Below are 25478 nucleotides of genomic sequence, written 5' to 3' on the forward strand. Positions count from 1 at the left end.
ACAGAAACAGTCAGTCACAGACTCTGACAGAAAGCATTGGAAATGTGATGAAAAGGTCGGCGTGAATGTCAAGTAATGCTTATAAATACTAATTAAAAGCCAAAAGTCCCAGAGGTACACTGAAACACCTGAAGCACTCAATATCTTTTGTGATGTACTCATAAATCAGGGAGTGAAAGTACAATTCTAACTGGACTTTAATATAAAAAGTCTCCATTACAAGTGAATGTCCCACATCTTCCTTAAGTAAAAGTGTGTAAAAGCATTTGTTCTACAGATAAATTGAAACTGTAACTGATATTATTATATATGACATTATTAGATATAATGTATAAAAAGTATAATGCTGATGCTGCTAATACTGATGCATCAACATTTAAGCACTGAAGCTGGTTGAGGTGGAAGTACGTATATAGGTATTTCAAGGAATTGGTCACCCTCCTTAGTCTTAAGTCTGAGGGATCCTGAGATGATAAATGTGAGAGGAAAGAGGAAGAACTAAAGTTCTGCAACACAAAATTGGTTCTATTTATATATTTGTTTTCCCCTGAAATGTGAAGTTGAAGTGTTGTAGTAGCATAAAATGGACAATACTCGAGTAAAGTGCAAATTCTACAGGTAAATAGTACTTTCCATGTACTTTCCACCACTGCTATATAATATATATATGCTAATATAAAAATATAGCACTAGTACATAGATACTAGAAACTGAATCAAAGAAGTTGTTAAATAGCAGCACAAAATAGAAATATAAAATAAACTGGAATCAATTTTTGATTTTCAAAAACCCAAATTGATTGAACCCTAATAGGTTCTTCTTGTGTATTAGTACCTACTCATTTTAGGGATCAGTCAGTCTTTACCCAGTAAGCCTATTTATCTATGTACCATCAGTAAACCGTAAATCTGTCTATGAGAAGCATTAAATGAAAATTTCATCCATTTTAATTCCAACAATATTTACTCAATTAAAATATTGAAAATATGAAATTGTTCCAAAAACAAACAAATAAACAAACAAACAAAAAAAAACATGCTCCAAAGCGAGAATTTCTATTCCCAATATTTTCATCCACACACCTAATTTTTTGCCATCCTGGAAATACTGCTGGAGGTGATTGCTAGATTCTGTATCAAAATGTCTCTGGGTTGTCTGTGTGGTAGCCATCGAGTTGCCAGGTTTTCAGACCGGTTGCCAGTTTCTACATTGGCAAGACTATGTGCGGCCAGATTAAGATGAGAGACTGCGCAAAGGACATCATCCCCTCATCTGAGCAACACTGTACAGAGAGGCAGTTTGTCAAAGCACAGCTCAGTCAGTTAGCCCATCTGCTCCATAGGCTTACAGCACTGCCCTGGAAGACAGGGCGGCAGCTTTGTGTGTGTGTTAGTGTGATGTGTCTAAAGGCAGTGTGTGTTACGTGCAACAAGGGAGGTGAATGCTTACAGACTGCTGGTGAGGAGGAAGGGACAGAAGGAAGTGAAGGAAAAGCTGTGGGGAGAAAGGTGTGGGTTTTGACAGCAGTGAAAATGAAAGCAATCTATAGGGAACGAAGAAGGTGTGAAAATGAGTAAACGTGTTGTAAACTGTGCACTAGGGAGAAGAAATATAAAGAAGAGCAGAGGAAGATGAGCGAGTGGGAAATCAGCAAGTGGGGAGAAACATTGCACGGAGGAGGAAGAACGAGAGAGGGTAGGGTCGAGAGAGTTACGAGTTCAATGTTTTGCTCGGAAGCCAAGTTTTTAGTGGAAGAGATCAGATGATGCTGGAGGAGGAGATGCGTGTCAGTTAGCAGTGTTTGATGTATGTGTTTATCCCAGAGAAGGTGTGAGGGTGTAAATGAGTGTGAATATGTGAGGCATATGCATGTACAAGATAATAATTGCCTACGACCACTTGAAAATGTAGAATCTTTTGAGCTTTGTTTTAAGTTGCGAAGCCTTGTTCAAGTGAGAAGTAATTGAATAATTTTGTCAGTCACAGAAAGCCTCTGAGTGCTGAGTGTTTGTGAGCAAACACACAAGAACACTCAATGTATGTATGTGTGCCACGTAATTAATAATAAATAGTGTGTATATGTGTGCACGCAGCGTGTGTGAAGCGGACTAACCTTGTCCTAATTACACTCTATCTATTCCATCAGTGCTGTGCTCTGGCCTATTTTCACAGCTATAAATTTACCACTCTCCCCTCTGTTGTGATAGATGACCCACTCATTTTAGCCCATCTCTGAAGACTGTGAGCCAGAAAGGAAGTCGGTGAAAGACAGTGGCACCACTTCACTGCTTATGATGGCCAATGGAACTTTCCATGTCCTAAAAACTATTTCTGCGTATTAAGTTGGTACATTAAAAAGGGTTTGGAGTGACGTTGTTAGCTGTTTTCGTTTTTCAGGTTGAGGAAAGCCTCTTATCAAAAAACAGTGAATAAATTTAGGAGAGGAACGTGCCATCTGGAGATCTCCAGAGTGTTTTGAGTGCTTTACATTTAAAGGAGCAGCTCTTCCTCGCTGTTGCAGTGTAGATTATTTATGAATTTGTAGTCCTAAAAATAGTCATAAAATGTTAGCAGAGGTTAGAGACTTCAAATGCTGTGTATTGATGGGCATCTGAGGGACTGAATTTTAGGCACAGTTTTATAACACTGTTCCTGAACTCTAATTTACCCTGAGGGGGGCAGGTGAAGAGACAAGGGGTTGATGAAATGTCACATTTTTATATGGCTTCGGTCTGTAAATACACCAAAATAACTAGCCGATTTTCAAATATCACAAATTGTATTTTGCCATTTATCTCCACAATATGTATACATACATAGTATTAATATAATATATTAATACTATGTATTTTTTAAACTATTCAATAGATATTAAGTGGCTGTGCAGGCTCAAGGATAATGCAGCCTAATCAGGCTGAATTAAATAAAAAAACTGAGATCCCACTTGCAGATTCTGTGGTGACAGCATTGATAATCAATTAAGTTCCGTATGTTTACGTAAAAACATGTTAATTTAACATTCAGTTATTTCTCAATCTATTTTATAATCTGCATAGTAAACAAACACAGACACGCTTTCTAAATGTTTGCGATACGGTTCAGGTCCAAAGCCAAGTCTGACTACAAGGGAAAGTGGAAACGTTTAATCCTCAAGCCATATAATGATATAAAATGCCACTTATTCTCTTGACCTTCACCGCTAATCTGTGTGGCAGCAGTTATCATGGCCATCTTCCAACATAAATCATCCACTCCCACCCCTTTGACCTTGTTGATGTCGCTTTGTGGATCTGTTGGGGCAGTCTACCTGTAGGTGTGAAGGCAACTGTTGGTAAACCCCACTGAGCACATCACCAGGCAGAGCAAGGCAAAACAATTCATTTAGATGGACTAGTGAGTATAATACTATTGAACAACTTCCTTCCATCATATGTATATATGTATATATACAGTATATCTATATCTATATCTATATCTATATATCTCTATAGATATATATATAGACAAAATGTACTAATTTAGGAAGATACATCATGGGTGGCTCATTCAGACTCTTGAATCTTCATATTAGCCATTTGGAATGCATTTTTGCACAAAGTAAGGACTGTGGATTTCGTCTTTTATGAAAATGAAAAAATTAAATGAATGTTCAAGGTGGGGATTTCAGCAACCAATAACTCTTCCCATATCCATATGGGCATGTTAGTATTGTATTAGGATGGACTTGAATTTAATAAATGTGAACCTTTTTTTAAATTAAATCTGCAGGAAGCAAGAGTAGCAGGTTAGGTTCTTGAATTTGAACTGATCAAACACTAACCTCATGATATAATCAATCTGAACCCTATTTGAAGCTGAAGACACAATGACCATACATGGCCTAATGCTACTTTATTTGAGAGTGTATTTTTATATTTGGGAATAACACAGAGATGGGTGTCTATCTCTGGGTCCTGCACACAGGGAAGCACAGAGGGGAGGAGAGGGTTGTGGGCTACAGCTGTGGCCTCTATCTCTAGATTCAGGGCAAATCAGAAGGACTAATGCAAACAGACATAGCATAGAATATTTTTTTTATAAATGCACATATATTAAGCTGCTTGAATGCAAAGACACCATTCAAATACACGCTCTCATGCAGAGACACACACCATCTCCCACACATAGTGAAGATCCACTTCAAAGGCAGAAAGATCCCAGCACTATCTTTTATATTGAAGGCACTACATGCTCTAAAACATTAAACCTCAGCTACTCTTTGATATCAAACTATCAGACCAAATTAGCGCATTCTCTCTCTAATTATATGCTGTGGCAAACAACATAGATAACATTGTTAACATAATATTATTGATTCATATTTGTGGGCCAGGTCACTATTCAGTCAGCCTTTTCATGTTTTTGAAACTAAAACCGAGGTCAAACTCCAGAGTGCAAGACAAGACGAGGTTTGATCTTTTTATCATGAGTAAACTTTTAAAAGACCTGAAAGCATTAATGAAAGCTCTCAAATCTTATTCCTAATCTGCAGCTCAGTGATGTCCTGTGCTGTGCCTGTGAGTTGCTGCACTGCATGTGTGTGTGCTATGAGCAGTCACCCACAGCCTGTTATGAACAACCACAGCACAGCCATAAATCCCACCAGGATAAGCCTTAAACCTCACCCACTTCAAAATGCCCTTGGCCTGACACACAATAGCCACGGTTCAGTCTAATACATCCACATAGCCTTGACCCCCGCATAGGAAGCAGCGGCACAATGAGATTTCCTGCTGTGAAAAGGAATAGGTGAAAAGTCACTTCCTGTGGAGATGTGAGGAGTGATCTTCTGACGGGCAGGAGAGGGGTCCCTTCTGGATGCCAAGTGGGTCAACCCTGCATTCATGCTTCACAATCCCCATGTGACGTCATAATAATACCCTAATGGCTGTGTGTCAACCTATCAACCAGTCAACGGCACACGGATGAGCCGTTGTCATGACAATTGTGATAAAGCCAGCAGGACAGGCAGAGATGGTATGTATATACAGTTTTAGTCGTGAGCTACAGCCCTCAGACTATGCAGCTGTTGTCCAAAGTCACATGGATGTATCATACTACCAAACGACGGAAAAATCTGAAGGCTGTCTGTCATTTTGACAGATTAACACAGAGGGCGATCTACCGTAACATTAAGTAATTCACAACACTGTCAGTAACCACAAGTAGACCACCTGCAGTAGACCCACCTAGCCAGTTGATGGCGAGTGTGCATAGTAATTAGTTATTGTCTAGTAGACTTGTCTTTGATCTCATATGCATGACCTTATTGTCTAGCTGGCTTTAGCCATCACATAGGCTATATCGCTACATGGCCTATAGCTATCTCAAAGAAAGAGTGTCTGAAGTTTCTTTAGAAAGCTCAATAATTGTGATGTGGTTCATAAATGAGGTAAAAAAAGAGGGACTGATGAGGTAGAGGATGCAGGACAAGCAAGTAATACTAATAATGTTTATCAGCCAGCGGCAGCTAATGTTATAGGGGAAGCAAGTGGCAGCAAGGAGGTAAAAATAATTAATCTACTTTGTGTGATGAAAAGTGACCTTTTCCCTCCATGCCTTTATAAATGCATAATCTGTAAGTATATGAAATGTTATTGTGATCGAGCTGTTTTTTTAAAATATTAAATATACGTCTATAAAATGATGGGTAATAATAGATGTAATGGAATTTTGATGACCCTGTCTGTCAAAATGATGGACAACGAGGAAAGTAATATCTGCATGTTACACGTGACTTCCAAGTACAACATACTTGTAAAAAGTACAGCTGAGGTTGATGAGAATGTCATTAGTTTTGCAGGTATCTGGTACTAAAGCAGTGAATGAATGTCTTTACAAAATGTTGTTGTTTATCTTGTAATAAAGATCTCAATGAGGAAAACACGCTGTGTTTTTGTTTCTTCTTTGCATTTTGAATATAGCATATAAATAGTGAATTTTAATATAAAAATATTAATGATTAATCGAAAATCGATCGTTAATTCTCCCGACTAAGACAATTTAATCGAATGCCCATCACTATTGCAAAGCAGCCTGTCCATGATGTGAGTCCAAATATTGTCTTAACCTGTTTTGCCCCATTCTGTTATTTATAATTATAAATTATAAATAATAATAAATTATACATTTAGAAATAAGTGGCTGTTTTACTACATTATAAGCCTGCTTAATCAACTGGCTCCCATGAGGTTTTCTTCCCACTGTGGTTTGAATATCACCACTGAGACTCATTACCTTGTTAAACTGCACTGAAGCAGGTAACGTGGATCTTTGCTGATAGGATTTCTGAGTCAGAGAGGATATTGACCTTGACATAGTAACACTGAGTGACATTAATTAATTTCTTCTTCTATTCACAGTTTGAGTGGGCAGTGTGTGTGTGTTTCGAATGAGTTCGTCCTGGTATATTAGAATATATCCATTTAACAAATGTTTTCTCTGCTGTGACTCATCTAAAAATATACAGATTTCAGAGTTGAAGGCACATCTCATCTCTGGGGATAACCAACGATTCATCTTTGCTTTTCAGGCACCATAAATAACAAAAGGTAGAACTGGTTCACGTCACATTTGAAATCTGTTTGTGTGCAGCAAATTAAAAGCAGCAGTAAATGGCATGAAATAATTCTGATACCCAGATTATATTCAATGTGTAGGAAAGTTAAGAGCACTTTCACACTGTCCTAGTCAGACTAAAAAGTGTTTCCATCCCTGCTTCTTACTGTCTGCACCCATGAGAGGCTTTTTAATAGCACAGGATGAGCACTTTATAATGCAAGTGCATTACAGGAGATATGAGAGAGGAGGGAAGGAGTGAAGAGACAAAAGAAGTTCTACACTCTGATTCAGGGAAATTGCCACAGTCTCCTTGTCTTTGTGTGCAGACAGCTAGGAGAGAGTAATGCATCAATCACAGCTGTCCTTTGCAGCCCTGCTCGCCTCCCTACATTCACATTCACAGAGTGAGCTCAGCTTTGATCATAGTGTTTCAATATTGTGGTCGTATCCTTTCTGTCTTTCCTCTGCAAAGCTATCATTGATCTGATTATCCCCTGGCAAATGCTGCACGTCTCGCTTTGACCTAAAAAGGAAAGCATGAATTAATCCGCCACAGAGAAGGCCGTATGGTTAATTTGTTATCAAGCGACGGTGCACCTTTTGTGCGTGGTTACTGTACAAAAGCCGCTGTCAATGCAACCTCGAGATCCAATTCTAACACTTCTAGCATGGCCTATTGTGAGTGTGATGTCAGCTACACCCTCTCATCCTCAACCCCAGGGAGACTCCCATCCGGAGCCTTATGGGAAGGATTGAGAGGAGTCCTGTGATTGGAGCTTCCTGTTATCTCCTAACCACAGCAACACGGCTGGCAGGACCTCTGCTTCTGGAGGAAACTGGCAATATGTATGCACAAGTGTGGGTTTGCTGAGGTGTATATGTGCCTGCGTGTGTGAATCAGGAGCTATATTTGTATGCAAACGTATGTCTCAGAGTGCATGTGTGTATGTGTGATACAGGAAGTGTAGAGAAGAGAAGGCATGAAGGATAGTGGCTTGACATTGAATATGTGGACGTGAGAGAGGTGGTCATAGTGGGTATAATCCTTAAATTAAATCTGGTACAGTACCATGTATACACTTTCAAATTTCCAATACCTGGCAGAATGGAGAAGAAGCCATATTTAAGCCATCCCAAGCCACTTTCACATGTTAATGGCCGAGGTTTGTACAACTTGTGCTATCTAACAATTCTAAGACCCTAACGAACACATGCACCTGTTCCATAATAAACATGACATAATCCTACAGCCACATTGTTTAGTGATCTGTGATCTTATTTAGTCTATTTCCTCATTATAATTACATTGTTAGATGTACAATAGCACCAGACCAGGACTAAAAATCAGACAAAAGTAATTTCTGTCTACAGTATAATTGAGTAATAAAAGTATAAATTGCTGGTGTTGTAAGAATATCACCTATTTCCTATACAAAACCACTTCTTTTTATTTTCTAGATATGTGTGTCTGAGAAAGGCAGGCTGGTGGATTTTAATTGGAAACCAGATGAAATGTACTTTATGCGCTTGCAGATGTTTTTAAAAAGTAAGACTAAAGCTGCACTAATCAATAATTTTTTAATAACAATGGATCAAATTGGCTGCTCATGGTGAGAAACCCACCAATAATTATCACCTACTTCTGCAGTCCTCTGTTTTAAAGAACTTTTGAGCCACTTCCAGATCATTATTTCGCTTTTACAGTTTGCAATTTTATTGTTTTGGTTTAGCTCTCGTTAACTTTGTTTCCAGTTGCTGCAGGGAGCAGTTTTCATTGAAAAAGCTAGATACTACAAAGACAAAGTCAGCGACTAAAACTGGTGAACATAATGGATCATTTGGCTGCTAAGGAGTCTGATATTTCCCTCAGGAGTTAGTGGAGTCCAAAACAGAGGGAAGGTGAATATTAAACTGCCAGGGGTCAGAAACACAACTCTCGATGATAATGTTGCTCTGTGTCTGCAAGTGTAAATGTTTCTTATCATACTCACCACATCAAACAAATGAGGTGATAATAGTTCAAGAATGTGTTCTTGCAATGGAAGTGATGGAGGTCTAAACTGATAATAAGGAATGTTTTTGCAGGGCATCTGTTGTCTGGGCCAGAGTTTACTGTAAACTCTATACGCTATAAAACGCCTATACAGTTGTTCCTAACATCTCACGTTCTTATTCGCAGTGATTCTCGGAAAGCTGCAGCTTCTTATCTGTGCTGTAAGCAGCACCGATCGAGTACACTGCCTCGAGAACTGCTTGAAAGCTACAACACCAGTTTCCAGGTGTAGAGAGAGCCAGTCCTGCCGGGTTTTAAATGCAAGCACAGAAGCTTCTGGAAAACTCGCTGGAAAGCCTCACATCCTCATCCATTATTGATAGCGCCTTAAGCCTTCCTTGTGCTCAGGATGACAAACTAAAACCAGAAGTGGCAACTGTGTAGCATAATACCGAAGGAAGGGTTGTGTTTGAAATTTGAATTTCACTAGTTTGTCCTGCAGTGAGTCATCCTTTGATGTCCCGTCAATGTGTTTGCAGGGAATAGCAATTAGCTACTAATAAATGATGTCAGTGGTGAATCCTGTCCCTGATGCTTAGTGAGGAGAAGGCAGTTAAAGGTTAGGGGTCCAAGGCTGCGGATATGCGTGTGCATGAGTGCCTGTGTGTGTGTGTGTGCTCAATTACAACTTTCAGTTAAATTAATTTAAAAGCAACATTACCAGTTGAGTGCTGAGGTCAGGCAAAGGACTTACATTGGCAGCTCATTTCTCAGAAGCCTCGATCTGAGTAGGAGGAGGTTTCCTGAAAGAGATACGAGCAAAACTGTGTCAGTGTTTGTGTGTGCTATGAACCCATACAACCGTGTCATGCTTTACTTGTTAAACGACAAGAAAACCTGAGCATATTTTGCTACAGACACACACACACACACACACACACAGAGCCGAGGATAAGGCTTTGCCATGCAGCATTGCGAATCGGGTTAAAATAATCTGATTGAGAACCAGTGCTTGAAGGCAACTTGTGTTCAGGCTCAGGCCAGCAAAGTATCAGTGAGCAACACCACCTTGTTGTCTACTTTACTCTTCTCTGCCCTACTTTCTCTCTCTTTTCCTTCTCTCCCACACCTTGGAGGGTAGTACAAAGGCACCGACTCGCTTTAGCACATTTCAATCACGACAGTCTCCCACTCATCCATATTCCAGTCGCCTTTATAACACCTGCAGTGCTACAGAAGCTATGACAATGTTGGATCAGGGCTCTTTTCACCACAGGCCTCTGCAAACAGTCGTACACTCACCATGTGTCCTGTCTGATAACACTACAGAGTCAATGCTCAAGAGTTTGATGAGTGCCCGGTCACAAGATTGTGTGTGTGTGCATTGGTGTGTTTTTGGACATTAAAGTATTTATGTGTATTTGACTCTAGGCTTGAGTTTATTATATTTATTTCGTGATTCCTGTGTTATGTGTATATTACAACCATGTCAAACACACTACAAACACTGTCACTGTTTTCTTTTTATCATTTCCACTCTCAGAAAAGGAGCTCAAGATTCTTTGCACCAACTACAAAGGCCCGATACTTGACAAGTGCCATATATAGGACAACTGTATCTGTTGGAGGACTCACTTATTTTGCATTTCAGATTCCTTTTTCTCTGGAAAATTCAGTAAGGAGACGCCTTTGTTCATCAGTCCCACAAGCACTCAAATATACAGTGTGTAGAAAGGTATAACCTTGATGTCAATATTCAATTGCTGCTGTGTTCACTGTTTTATGCAGCTGTTTTATTCCCATACACATATTCAACTCACAGCATGAAAACTATGGGATATTTGCTTTGATATTTCAGCCATTCATCTGTTGGTAGGCTTTGATGGTGGCAAACATGCAACGATACACTAAAGAGTGGATGGCACATAAATAACAAAAGTATTCAGTGCAAAAAACACAACAGTATCCCCATAGGAACCTGTTCCTGTTTTTAAATGACACATAGATAAATATCCACAAGGTATAGTTTCTAATTGTACACACAGATCCGTTCATCTTGAACAAACACCTCAACTCTCTGCAGATCTATTAGTAGAGGTTTGGAAGAGGTCCGAATTGTCTCCAAGCCCAATAGTCCAGCTTCAACAAGATGAATGTCACTTCCTTTTATAGTTAAACAAGCACTATTCATAGTATGGTAATTGTACTACAATTATACAGCACTTTTCCATCTTAGGACATAGTGATTTAGAGTTTCAATATCTTGCTGAAGGACACTTAAACATGTGGACAGGAGGAGTCAGATATCACAGCTGTGATTAATGGACAACCTGTGAACCTCCTCTGAAACCTTTTAGGGATGAGGATGAAGAGACTCACATCATTGAAATATTCTGAATAAAGGCTTAAAAGTCAATAAAGTAATTGTGGTTGTGTTGGAAAATTGCTCCGAACATTCCATCAAGTGCTCCAACCTCATAACCTGACTGCGCCTGGTGGTTTGTGACACAGAATCATCTGGGAAGTTGTCATTGGAACCATGTTTGAACAGGCACTTTCAAAAAATACTCAGCACCGTCAGATCAACAAACCATATAACGTAGTCAAACTCTTACAGAAGCCAGCTGGGAGAAAAGCGAAAACATTTTTTCTATCGACAAAAGCCTGCAGTGCTATTCTTTTCTCTTCTTTCAGTGAAGCAATACTCTCCAGTTCTGACATAACCGCCTACCCCCGTAGCTGCCAGTACTTCATCAAGGACACAGATTGGTCCATTTCCACTAAAGTTGGGCCACTAACGCATAGATTGAAGCCTGGCCAGATAGATTCTTGTGATGTTATGTTGCCTTGCAAGGTTACCAACCACAAACACCTAAACCATAAACACTACCGCTTACTTAAACTACGATTTGGTCAGGTTTAGGCCCCTTAAACTACTTCTACCCATTTTTGACTCAACAATCCATCCTGACCGCCTTCCTCAGAAGATCTGTGCTGCTCCAATATTGTGCTACGTTTGCTTCATACTTCCCTTCATAGTGAGAATCGTCATTATACGAATGCAGGATGAACCAAAAAATGAAACCAACAGTCAGTGATGGCTTGAAAATAAATGTTAAGCTGTCGCTCTGGTTGACTTCAATAACATGATACTGCAGCATGCCCTGCAGCCAGCTTTAGAGGTGGATGCAATAGAAAATGTCATGTTCCTCGGCCAGACCAATCAGAATGGCCTAGACGCACCACTCTGCCCTGAACATCCACAACCATTGTAAAATTTGTAAAAACAATTTCAGGACAGAGTCAACAAACACAAAACTCAAAAGTGCTATGACCTTTAGCAATAAAATGTCAAAAAAATTGCACAGACACACATACACACACTTTTTAGCGGTGTTAAAGGTCGGCTTTAAGAAAAGGAATCATACGAACAAGAACAGAATCCAGCACCGCCTGTTAGTAACCATCATACATATGGATCGCTTTAATTTTACACAGGGAATAAAAGTGATTTTAAAGCAAGAAACCCCATGCCTGCAAATGTGTGAGATAAAAATAGTGTATGATAATGGGTAAAGCTGGTTCTCCCTCATTTTTTCCATGTACAGCCGAAGCTACATCAGGAAGCCATTAGGGTTCCCTACTTCCTAGGAGAACAGACATTCACACATTTTTAAACTCATTCATAAAAGCACAGATGAACTTCAATAGAAGACAAATGAAGGGCACTTTATGTAGTTTTTAGGATTGAATTGGGAATGGGATTCATGCCAAACCCCTCTTCTCTCACTTCATCACACACTGCATATTCGACGGACTAATGTCAAACTGCACTTCACGGCACCGAGTTTGTTGGGGCAGAGTAAGATAAATTAGAAATGAGATTGGGAAACAGATTGAGGCATCAGACCAGAGGGATCTGCTGATTGGGCTCTTCATTTTGGGAATGCATTATAGATGTCTGTTCACTGGCTGTGGAAAGTCTCTCTCGGTGATGGAAATTGGCCTCAATTGAGAAACAATTACATTAGATTAGATGTTTCGGATTTTGCAGCAAAATTGAGTGCATTAAAGATTGAGGATTACTTTTTACCATGACAGATGTCGGTTGTGGAACGGTTGTGTGTGTTCTGTGTTGTACTGCACATCCAACATGCAGCAGCTGGCTAAAGAGTCACTGAAAATACAAAGAAATACCTAGTGTTTCAGCTTTTTTTTAATAAAAAGTACTCATATAGAACTGTGTACTGGCTGTGTCCGCATTTCGATACTAAATAGGAGCTAGTACAGGCACAGCCTTACTTCCCAGATTAGCACACTGATCATTAACTTATTTTAAATGGATTGTAAAATAATTTTTGACCCATCTAATTCCAAAATGCTGGAATGAGAGCCAAAGTTGGGGAGGTAATTGTTTCTAAATCCAACACTCCCTTGTCGTCACTTCTCTACCATGAAATCCAATAACGGCAGGACCTGAAGGTCACTATATCCAGGTGCATTGTTAGCCAAAAATTGCCAATTGGAAGGGTCTAACTGCAGCATGTAAATTGTGCACAGAGTTACATAAATGTGGAGGAAAACACTGGTGTAAAGGCCAGCAGACATGAGAGTCCTTTAGAAATCTGTTGGGCCATTTCATGAGGATAAGGATAAGAACCTCTCCCACTTACAAAATGTGTAGTATTCAGTGAGCAGATGGGAGGCAACTTGAGTGTGACTGAAGATGAATCCCACAAGTGAGGCAGTGTGACAACGCTTTTGGAAAGAATCACACGCTCATTCCAAAAATCTCTGCATGTTATAATTATGCAAATGACTCAGTAGCTGGCAGCGGATATAACGACTGGATTAAATGTGGTCACTGCAATAATGGAAGTTGTAAGTGTGTGTGTGTGTGAGAGAGACATGGGTGAGGTCTGAGCTTATATGACAACAAAACATGTCCCGACGTTATGTCCATTTATTAATGCGACTTTTGAAAACCTGTTTTAATACTGTTGATCTTGGAATAAAGACAGTTTGGGTAATATCACTTTGCTACCAGCTGAGGCATCTTTAATAAGAGCAACCATTTGGTGATAAGTAGATTGTCACAGGATCAAAATTTACTGCTGATGTCCTGGACAGCTGTTTGCATCTTTGAGTGAACAGATGCTGCATTATTCACAGTGGTTTTCAAGTGGTATTGTCTTTTTTTCTTCTCTGACTCTTACTGTATTCTGAGGAATGATGTCTGGAATTTCATGTTCAGGAAAACAGTCATTGGGTTGCCATTAAAACAAGGTGCTTATACTCTTTCATGGCTATTTTACTATACACATGCATTATCATATTTTATCTTAACTCTTAAATTAAGGCATAAACTCTAAGAACAACTTTCTTGCAAAACAACAATTTAATCATTTTTTTTTTACTTTACTTGGGCAAAATGAAAGAGTTCTTTAACTTGAACACAAATATATGTGTATGATTTCAGGGCCTACTAGTTACTACACGTCAACTAAAAGTACAGAACTCTGCAGCATATGAGTAAATGAGGACTACCGTCTGTTTTCATATTCGTTCTTTGAACTTCCTCCATGCTCTGAGCGAGGGGATGCAGTACAGAGAGAGAAAGTGCAGGAAAAACATCCTGCTCAGCCCATCCTCGGGGCTAAAAAGTCGCAAACAAGAATAAGTTGAAAATGAAACTTTCAGTGGATGCCAAGTTTTTGCATCTTTGGAACTTTAATGAGTTTGCACTTTGGTTTCAAAAGTTCGAAATAAACCATTAAGTCTACAGGGATGCAATGTCAGTGCTAGACAAAGATCAATTGGCCTTTCTTCTTATGTTTTTATTAGACCTTGAATCAACCCACACAGACCTCATACAAACACAGTAAAATATCTCACTTAAACGCTGCCAGTATTCATTACTCTGTAGTTTCCAGAAATAGCCCTCACATTCTCAAAGGCATATATTTATCCCAAACATTAATCACTGATGTCCCCTGACATCATAACTTATACAACACTAATAAACGAATTAAGTAATAAATAGATTAGATAATTAGATTATCATCATTTACTTGCAATTGCAGTTTAGTGTTAAGTTATTACATATTTGTACATATATCCATAATCACATTATTTCCTTCTGTGGTCCTTTTTAAATACTACAGTTAGTTAATATAAGCGTCATTTACCTGCAGATGTCTTTCGTTTTGCTTTTCAAGCTCCCAATTTCTGCATATTTAAACCTATTTTGTCTTTGGTTATAATTTTACAGGTGATCAATTTTAAGGTGATATGGTTGGAGGCGTGCTGCTTTAGGCAGGTTGTTCCAATTTGACACAAATTCAGAGAACATTTTGAAAACATATTTTTTCTTCCATTTCCTGTAGATGTTTCAGTTTGATCACCAGCAGTTTCCTCTAGACAGGATTTCATTAAATATAATTGCTTTAACCTTATGTTAAGTTTGCCCTTGATATAATTCTCTGTTGACACAATTCTTATTCAGCAGTTGTATTTCAAACCCTGTTTGAGCTTTCTGAAAACCAAAACACGGTAGAAGAGAAGTAACTAAAGAGAATTTATATTTTGAGTCCGTGTTACGTTCAAATCCTTTGCTCTAATCCCCCCACATATAAATCGAGAAATTACTCTTTGTACATTCACAAATTTGCACTCAGCACATTTTTTGAAACAGTGAGTACATTTATCTGATGATTATACTTTTTTACAATATGATATGGACATATTGGTCCTTGTACTACTGAAATGTAGTACATATTTTGGTTTAAACTGATATTAAGATATTGGCAATCATTTTTGAGGTTTTCATTTATATTTCAAATCATTTTATGTTAATGTTGTATGCACATTTATGACTGCATTGATGTATTTGTTAATGATTACAGTGTATACTGTAATGTTTTATGAAGGTAGGGTGCATTAACTGTCAGATACAGGATGGCATAATCTATAACTTACATTCTTACAGAGCCTGCACACCAGCCAAGTTTTTTCCTTTTCTTTGCCTCTGTCATTATAGGATGAAGAAGCTTAGATCCTGAGGAACCTCTGGGGAAAACTGGCTGTTGACGGAGAAATTGGTTCCTTTTATTTCCTAGAATTAAAATGTACCAATCAATTAGGTGTCCAAATCAATCAGAGAGACAACTTAATTAGAATAAATTAGTCTTGAAATGCCAGTCCCTGGTCTTGTTCTCTAAAGTTTTCCAAGCACACTCTAGTGCAATCAATATGTATACCTTCTTTAGCTATTTTTATTGTTTAGGAGTTGGGATGCTAGAGTATAGAGACAGAGCCTTATATAGAGTTGTAAAAGATTAACTACCTTTGGCTCAGTTGTTTACTTTACAACACGCATGGATCAACCAGTCGATGTCCTATTCAACCCTGAGAGACTGGATTGAACGTCAAGTATTTGACATAAATCTCGCAGTGTGCTGCCCTCAGCTGTACCTGTTACAAGCCAGAGAATCCATACATGTTTCAGCCGTGGATGGTCGAGTGGCAGACGGTGTAAATGGAGACTGCTGGTAAAATGCAGACCGACTGTGAACGCAGCATGCTAGCTCTACAGGACCTGGCTCAAGAGAGAGATACACAGCCTCCAGCCAATATGTGCACACAGACACACACACACACACACACACACTGTGCATACTGTACATACAGGTTTGTGCATGGATACCTTTATTAAAGAACAACAATGCACGTACACAGTCACACAAATACACACAAACATGCATCTCAGGACACGCACCTACACATGAGCAGACACACACATTCACATACACAAGGGAAAGAGAAGCAGGCGCTCGAGGCAGACAACACCTGTCTCTCTCTGCCTGTCTGTAGTCGATCTCTCTCTGGTGCTGCAGTTCCAGCACAGAGTTTAAAAGTTGAGGAGAGAGAAACTAAAATAAAGCCTTATTTTGCATCATCAACCATAGACATACACACACATACACACACACAAACACACACACACAAATGACCAGAGTCTGTGACTCCACTGACAGATGGACAGAGGGAGCAGTGACAGAGGGAAGGAAGGATGGAAATAGTGACTTGGACTAAATTATAACATGACATTTCTTCAGATTGCTTTTAAGTGTCAGTAATTTATCTCTGCTGCCTACATCTTTCTGAAGTGGAAACTGATGGATAATGAAAGCCCACCTTTCTTTCTATTTTCTAACTGAGAAAGTATAAATGTATTTAGATGCATTTAAATGCATTTAGACTTTAGCATTATCATCTTAGACTTGGAAGCTTGTGTGTGTTTTTGTAAGTGGATGTGTTTTGTGTGTAGTTTTGGGTACTAATTAGTTTGAGAACAGTTTGATCAGGGATCTATTTAAACTACTTCCTATGTTTAATGAGAATGGTATCCAGTCTATTATAGATTCATTAAATTAGCCTACAAACAGCACATTCTCTAGCCTGAACGTGTCCTGGCTAAATGGACCAATGGTTGTGTCTCACATATGTGAAAATAACAGGTTGCAGGTGAAGGCTCATGTAGGAGAGACCTGCCAACAATCTGCAACTGGTCCTTGCTTTACTGCCAGATACGTTGCAGAGCCTGTATGCCACATTACACATTTGTATGTACGAGCTAGGGAACAAAACCTTCCAACAAATCTTTCCAACTACAAAGAATATGCAACATTACAATGTTTTCTTGTAAAGTAATGATTTCATCCACAGTTCAGTAAAAATATTTCAATTAATGGCATGTTTGTATTAACAGACTTTACCGTACGCAGTACTACTTTGAGCTAAATGCTAATGTTAGCATACCGTCAATGACCATGCTAACATTCTGTTTATCAAAACTTAAAAAACACAATAACAATGCTAACATGCTGATGTCTACCGTGTTCACCATATTAGGTTAGCAAGCTAACATTTGCCAACACAAAGTACAGCTGAGGCTGATGGGAATGTCATTCGTGAAAGTTTGATCTACTGATGGCACTAGATCAAAAGTTATTCAAATGTATCCTGTGGGTGACATGAATGTCTGAACCCACCATCAAAGCTATCCATCTTCCACTTAGATATTCCACTTTCAACCAAAGAGAGGCCACCGACCCACAGACAGACACTGCCATCCATTGAGCACTGCCACTAGCATGGCTAATGAAAAGGCAGAGGCTCACTGCAAATTAATTTCCATCACACACACAGACAGGCAGACACCTACTGTAGTAAATGCAATGTCTGTATGGTTGATACAGTAGCTGTAGGCCTGTTCTGAATTTGAGTCAGTGACTACAGTATAGCAGGTTACAGCTGCCAGCCGAGCTCTTGAACCAACCAAGATGAACTAATGTCAGTAAAGCAACCAGGGAACAATGTGGCCATTCTGCCTCTCAGCAAGGTTGCTGAATGGCAATGTGAGCAATGGTAAGTGAGCCTCGGGTTAACAAGTGTCCACATCAGGCCAACCACTGTGTGTGAGTACTGGGTCTTGCTGGTAACATGATTATTTCCCATGTTGTGATGGGACTATGCAATAAAAACATCACGATAGAGACATGTGTTGCAATTTAGTTTTATTTTCCGTTATATAACAATGTGTGAATACAATCACATCACTGAGCCATGAAAACAAAGACGTAATATGACACCTTAAATTTTCAATTACGCTGGCAGCTAGCAGCCATTAAGCTGCCATTACTGTTATTAAACTCTCTGCTGTCTTTATTGCAGGATGAAACTCAGGAGACACTTTCCAAGCCCCAGTGGGAGACATAGATATATACGTGTAACTGAATAAGTTACCTTCAATTACAGCCCGTTGAGACCCATAGCATTACCAATGATGCTATTACTGCTGTCTAGAATATGGCTTACGGTACTGCCAACAACCTGGCTATGGAGGTGATTCTCAATTTAACATCCTGTTTATTGGTTTAGAGCAGCTGCTGACGGCAAAAAGTCGAACCTCAGTCCCTCCCTGCCACTGTGATATTGTTAGCCTTGAACACAACGTCACCAGGCCCTTTGTGACTTACAGACCAGCAGCATGCCCATTTGAAAAGAAAGAGTAGAGTACAGAAGAAAGTAGGCTGGGGGGATAAAAACCTAACTGAAACAAATGATGTGCTTGCAGCACCTGACCAGACAGCCCAGATTCATGGGAGGCGAAAGATGGATGAGTGTCGGTGGGGAGGCTTGCACGAGAGGAGGGAATTGGATTTTACAGAGGCAAACAAGATGGATGGATGCAGACCAAGCCACCCTGTCTCCTCAGTTAGTGGCTCTGCTGTCTGATACCTCAGAGAGTTCGGTGAGAGGAGGGCCAGCACGTCACATTTAACAGACAACAAGGAGGGAGGACAGGCGTACTGGAAAGTAGGACAAGAACAGGCCGGCCTACTGTAAAAGCCCATGGGATGTTCATAGATAAAGAAAGACCACTCACGCTGACAGCAGAGTGCTGCATTTACTGAGCCGCAACAATAGCATGTTAAGACCGCAAGACAGCAAGAAAGCAGCGCTGTGATTTTAAGCTTTCATTAAAGTTGTTTGTTTATGTGCTATTTATATTGCAGCAATGGATTAGTCACCAGCAATATTACAGGTTTGAGGTAAAACTAAGTATTGTTTACCTTTTTCCTTTTCACAATAGCAGTGATTTAAAGTGGCCTGCGAGTCACATGTTGTAATAGCTACTGAGGCCTCAGAGACCAATGGGCAGCACACAGGGAGGTTACAATCTTAAAATATCTCAAATCAAAAGCTGCATATATTCATGGCCAATACAGACACACTGACATGCAATTAGCTGAACAGCCTCAAGGTTATTACAATTCAAAATCCCCCAAGACAAGAAGTGTTGGGGTATGGATGTTTTATGCTTGTTTGACCTGCAAAGGACAGCATAGTTGCTAAGTGCTCATTTTGCTGGGTTAAAAAGTCACTTTTTTCCACCATGATTTAATAAACAATGCAATCCAATTATATTTATCCTCCCGTTTTCACAGAGATAATGCAGAAGAATAAGCAGCTTCAGTAAAACACGTTAAGTGAGGAAATAGGGACAGAAGGGCATGCAGAAGACTCTAGGCTAAGTACAAAAGGTTTCAATATGCTTTTCCTCAGAATAATAGTCTCTAAATGGTCCATGCGTGCCCTGAAGTCTGCCTTGTGTTTTTCCTCCCAATAAAGACGAGCATGAAGCAGACATCTGGACACTCTTCGAGGACTGGCTCAAACATCTGCTACAGCTCAGCCGCAGCAAGATTGTGTGTGTACAACTGTGCAGGTGTTCCTCCAAGAATACACACGCAGATTTCTTCATGCTGGAAATTGACATAATCATTTCATTTGAGTCAGTTGTTTTGCTGGGAGGGACAGGCAAATGATCAGTACCTACCATTACTAGTGTAGACAACTGGATTCATCACCACCTGCACCAAAGCTTAACATTAAATGAAAATCTGAAAAATAAATTTTCATGAGAGGAAGCAAGCAGAAATGTTTCTGTCTTAAGGTCTGTTGAGAGTGACAATGTGATTAGAAATGATATGTTTGGAATGTCAAAATTGGAGGAAAGTAATCAGTAAAATTTGCATTGTTTTTGTGCAGTTTCTCGTGGGATTTGTCTAATGCAATAATTGTGCACCTTTGATTGCCCTTTGTTGTTTAGCAATCACTGCAAGTGGAGTTGCATTGTACAAAAAAACACAGAGCTGTGTTCCAGCATATAGCTGTGCAGCTGTCCCTGTATTTTGTGTGTAATCACTGATGTAACTATGAACACAACACTTTTCAATTGATTCACATTGCCTCCGGCACAGTGAGGCATAATGTCACACCTGGATGTGCAGACCCTTCTTGGTGTTTCATCACTATTACACAGGGACCAGCTATCCATTTAAGATGTTATGTGAAGATAAATTTATTCAAAAAAGGGTTTCAGTACATCGATTTCGTCATGGCCCTTTGACACGTTTGTCAGAGCTTGTGTCAAATAATGATTAGCATACAGTATGTCTATTGACTTTTGAAGCTTAAATGTGCAATACGATGTTTTTAACTGGTTATGAAATACTCTAAATGTAATACTGGCACCTCTGTATGACCTACAAAGTCATATTCTGTCAGATTCCCTGTGAATCCAATGAAACAAGGTGGTGGAAACATTATCACTTTTGTCCACAGGGGCCACCATCAACAAAAAATGAAAGTTCTTTCTAAGTGTCAATAACATGAACATGGGATTGTAGTGTTGTTCGGTTCACCACTTTTGTCCAGATTGAAATATTTCAACAACTTGGATGGATGGATTCCTATGAATTTTGTGCAGGCATTTGTTTTCCCGGGAGGATGAATGCAATCACTTTGGTGACCCCACACTTCACCTCTGGTGCCACCATGAGGTTGACATTTTTTGTTGACAGTTTTGACTGAAATATCTCAACAACTATGGGATGGATTGCCAAGAATTCATTCATGACCCCTTAAAGATGCATTATAATAACTTTGGTGATTCCTTAACTCTTCATCTAGAGTCACCATCAGGTCAAAATTACAGTGTCCAAGACTATGACCAAATACCTTAAAAAATAATTCCCATCATTCTCAGCTTTGCTTTGTGTTTAGTGCTAACTAGCAAATGACACAAAACACACAAATATAAGATTGTGAACATTAAACCTCATAAAGATCAGCTTGTTAGCATTGTCATAGTGAGCATGCTAGTATGCTAATGCTAGCTATGAAGAGGATGGTGATTATCATTAACATAATCTCATTGTCAATATTGTTATCACTGTATCAATATCAGCACATTCACATATACACAATAATAACAGGAATGATAAGCCAAAAGAAGGCGTCCGATGAAACCAAGCATGGTGGAGCACAGTACTTCTAACAAAAATCCTGTAAAACATTTGAGATGGTGTCTTGTTAAACCTCAATGTTAAAATGGGCTTTCCAGTTAGATATTTTAATTACTTGTTATATAGATTACACACATGAAAGGGAAATACATAAAGTCAGAGTGGCTATAAGGGTTCACCTGATTATGATTAACACTGCCTTTTAAAACATTTATTATACCATATTAATAGACATACCGTGACCCACTCACTGCAATTTTATAACAAGAGAATGTGGATATCAGAGGATCAAATAAACATATGTTGTACTTGTATGAGCATTTTATGTGATTTAAAAATCTAAAATCAATGGGTTAATGTGTCAGTGCTTCGTTGAGGTTGAATACTGATGCTGCTATAATTTCTGCAAAACATTACATCACTGTTTTCCATTTCTAATGCCGTAAAGCTACTGATCTTTTTTCAAGGCACATGGTAAGAAATTCCCTAAGCTTCACAAGGTTTCGTCCGCCTATCATCCCTGGATTCACTAACCACAGAATACACAATGAGGTTATTGTAATGCAGAAAAGAAATATGGATTGTATTGTTTAAATGCTACCTCTTTTGGGTTTATAGGAAATCAAGGGCTCAGTGCCTTTTGATCACACTTGAAGCAATGTTCCCTGCGTCTTCACTTGATAATAACAGTAAAAGGAAATGCTCTACTTTAAAGTACTCTCTTCTGGCAGCTAATTTTCCTTCATGACACCTAAATCACGTTTAGTGCAAGAATGTGTGCTGGATAAATGGATTCACAGATGAAATGTACACATCAATCTTTTTATCTTCTTCTTCGTATACTTAAATACACAGTACATTTTATGCTAATCACATTTGGGGCAATGTTGGGGAAGAGTGAAATTGGGCCAAATGACAATACTTTAGATCTGTGGAGTTTCAGGAAATAAGGAGAATGTGAAGCATTATGTGATGTAGTTCTCTGCTCTACTAGACATTGTTGTTTGAAACCTCATGAGGACAAACCACAATCACACACACACACACGCACACACATTATTTATATTACGTATATTTATTTGGCACAGATTTCTAAATGTCAGATGATTCTGTTTTGCAGAAAATGTAGAATCTAACTTTCCAAAATGGCAACATCCTCCTGAATGTTTTGCTTCTGTCCTTTTTGCCTCTATAGATTTTGTCTGTCACCTTCTTAGAGGTATGTAACATGAGAATGACTTGTTTCTGAGGTTTGGAAGGTGTTTTGTTTTTGTTTATTGTGTCAAAGGCTTTGTAGTTTCTCACTAGTTGCATAGCTCATTCTTACTATCACAGATATGATTTGTCCAGAACAAGGCGCTAGTCATTTAGCAGTCCAAAGTCAAGTATATTATCATCTCACATAATGAGCCAAGTAAATGTTGACTCCTTCCGCAGACGGTTTCATCATTGTTTCTCCGGCTGAGAAAGAGGTAGCTGAATCAGAAAGTGCCCCAGATCTTTATTTCCACATCTGTGACTCGGTCCCAGGGGAACCCCCAAAATGCAGATGACGCGCTGCAGTGACGCTTGCCGCCTTAGCATTCACAGACATCACGACTGACACACTTCCTCCTGGTCCTGCTTTTTAAGGGGGGTTCCAAACAAAGAACTTAATGCAAGAAACTACTTGATGCTGTTTCATGCTTTAATAATTAATTGATGTTAACTTGAGGTCTATATTCTGCTATCGTCTGCTGAAGGCAACACAACCAGTGCTATTGCTGTCATGGAAAACTATATTAGACGCTACATATATACCACAGTATGTTTGGCCCATAACATTGAGATAAAGTTAATTTATAAAGGAAGGTCCTCTTGGGCAGTTTGTCCTTCATAGTGCTTTTAAAAAAGTGGCCAGTTTCTCAAGAGAGAGGATCTGAGGTCTGAGCTACAGGACACAGTGGAAGTCAAATGCTCACAGTATAGACAGCTAACCCACTAAACACGGGCTAGGGAGCAAATAAACTGGGCCTTGACATTGAATTTTAAAGACTAATACAATTCCACTGGCCATATTTATTAGCTTTTTAGGAATTACATGAAACATGTTTACAGCTACTCACAGCAAAATCTAGAGGTAATAGCCATAAAGATACAAGGATTATACCTCTATAAATCTATACTTGACTTTGACACCAATGACTAGTGACTTCACTTCAGTCTTTTGACTGGAAAATACTTGATACATTCCCCCACCCCAAAGATGAAAAAGTATGGTATTTAAAAAGTGTACCTCAAATCATTTCATTTCCTTGAGTTAATAACCTTAACACTATTCATTACCAGAAAGTCAATACTTAATTTCCCAAATCCACTTAGTTTGAACCAATCCGACAGCATCCAATTAAGTTGCAGGAGAAAACCACAGATGTTATATTATTATCATACCAAAGACAATTTAGTTTACGTACAAAAACCCTGCAGTGGTTGCATTATGACTTTTTTGGGACTCGAAAATCAAGTTTAGGAATTATAACACTGCCCCTTTAGTTTTGCAATTTCTCAATGTATCATTTTTCATTTGTGTTGCACATGATATGGAGTATATTATGATATATGATATGCATTTTAACACATTCTAACACATTCTATCACTCTTCTTGTTGGCATGTAGTTATTCTGATGTAACATCAACTGCAGCAACAGTTGAAGCTGCATGTCCACTGAAGCAGCATAAGACTGAACATAAAAGTAGAACAACTCAAGCTCGGTCCTCTTTCTGTTCTGTTGAGGCTCTATCTTTGTACCAATAACACAATTCTTTACATTTTGTACACAGTAAATGGGGACAGATGAGACATTCAGAAAACATGAATCAACTATTGTGATGGTCTCATATATCTACTGTCATCAGACTCAGAATGTTATATATTATGAGTAGATTAAAGAATCTGTGATGGCCCAGTTTTTTTTAAAAACTGCTCATCACAAACAGAGGCACAGAAATAAACTCTTACCGTGCTGTAACTCACCATAGCACTCTGGTTGTTATTTAAATTAAAATGCTTGACATAATGTTTTTAAGTTTTATATCCTCATTTCAGCCAACAGTTGTCAGCTTTGGTTCATTAGTTTAACTCTTGACATCTAATAATACGCCAGTTCACATGAATTCGAATATGCAGGAACCAGGGTAAACAACAAAACACACACACAAAGAAAAAACACAGACACACATATTGAGGATAATATTAATTTACACAGACATAACCTCAAACAAAATTTTTATCAAAGTAGGGGATCAAAACAATAGATTAGTATTTTCAACTCCGTACTTAAAAAAAACCTTGGGGCACCTCCAGTCAGTTTTCTTATTCATGCATATTCCCTTCCCAAAAGTGTATTTCCGTTCCTGTTACTTAAATAAATAGGACTGCTTCTGCTTGAGGCTCTCCTTTAATTTTCCACTTCATATCCTGAGTCAAGCCGTGTAAATATGACAAACAACCCTGCCAAGCCTGTCACGGACAAATCCAGTGTCACCTGCAGAGAGGAAGGATCGGGACAACTAGTGTTTTCACCCGCATGCTGTCATTCATAGGCAGAGACACTAACTTAATGACGAGAGAGTCGGCCTGAATCCTCGTTTTCCTGAAGCGGTTTAGAGTGTCAGTAGCTCATCTGCAGGATGTGAATAGGTGATTCAGTGACAGTCTGATGTGTCACCGGATGCGTTCTCCTGCTAAAGTTATGGATGATTTAGCTGATTCAAGGAGAAAACAAGATGGGGGTGAGTTGGCATATTTCTCTGACCTCAGTGGCTGATTAATAACCTGCTATGTAGACCTCCTGGGAGTTTGGCAGAGGCTGACAATTCATAAGTGAGAAAAATGCAATTAGCATGGATGGCAAAGGCATTCAGCGCGGTAGGAGTATACACAGCACGAACACTGCTCTACTTCTACGTACAAGACTTTTGCAGATTTTTTTCTTCCTCCCATTTTTAGCTCCTAACAAGAGCTGTGGCA

Source organism: Morone saxatilis, unplaced genomic scaffold, assembly GCF_004916995.1.
Source record: "Morone saxatilis isolate NCDOM2014 unplaced genomic scaffold, NCSU_SB_2.0 Contig18, whole genome shotgun sequence".
Lineage (NCBI taxonomy): Eukaryota > Metazoa > Chordata > Actinopteri > Moronidae > Morone > Morone saxatilis.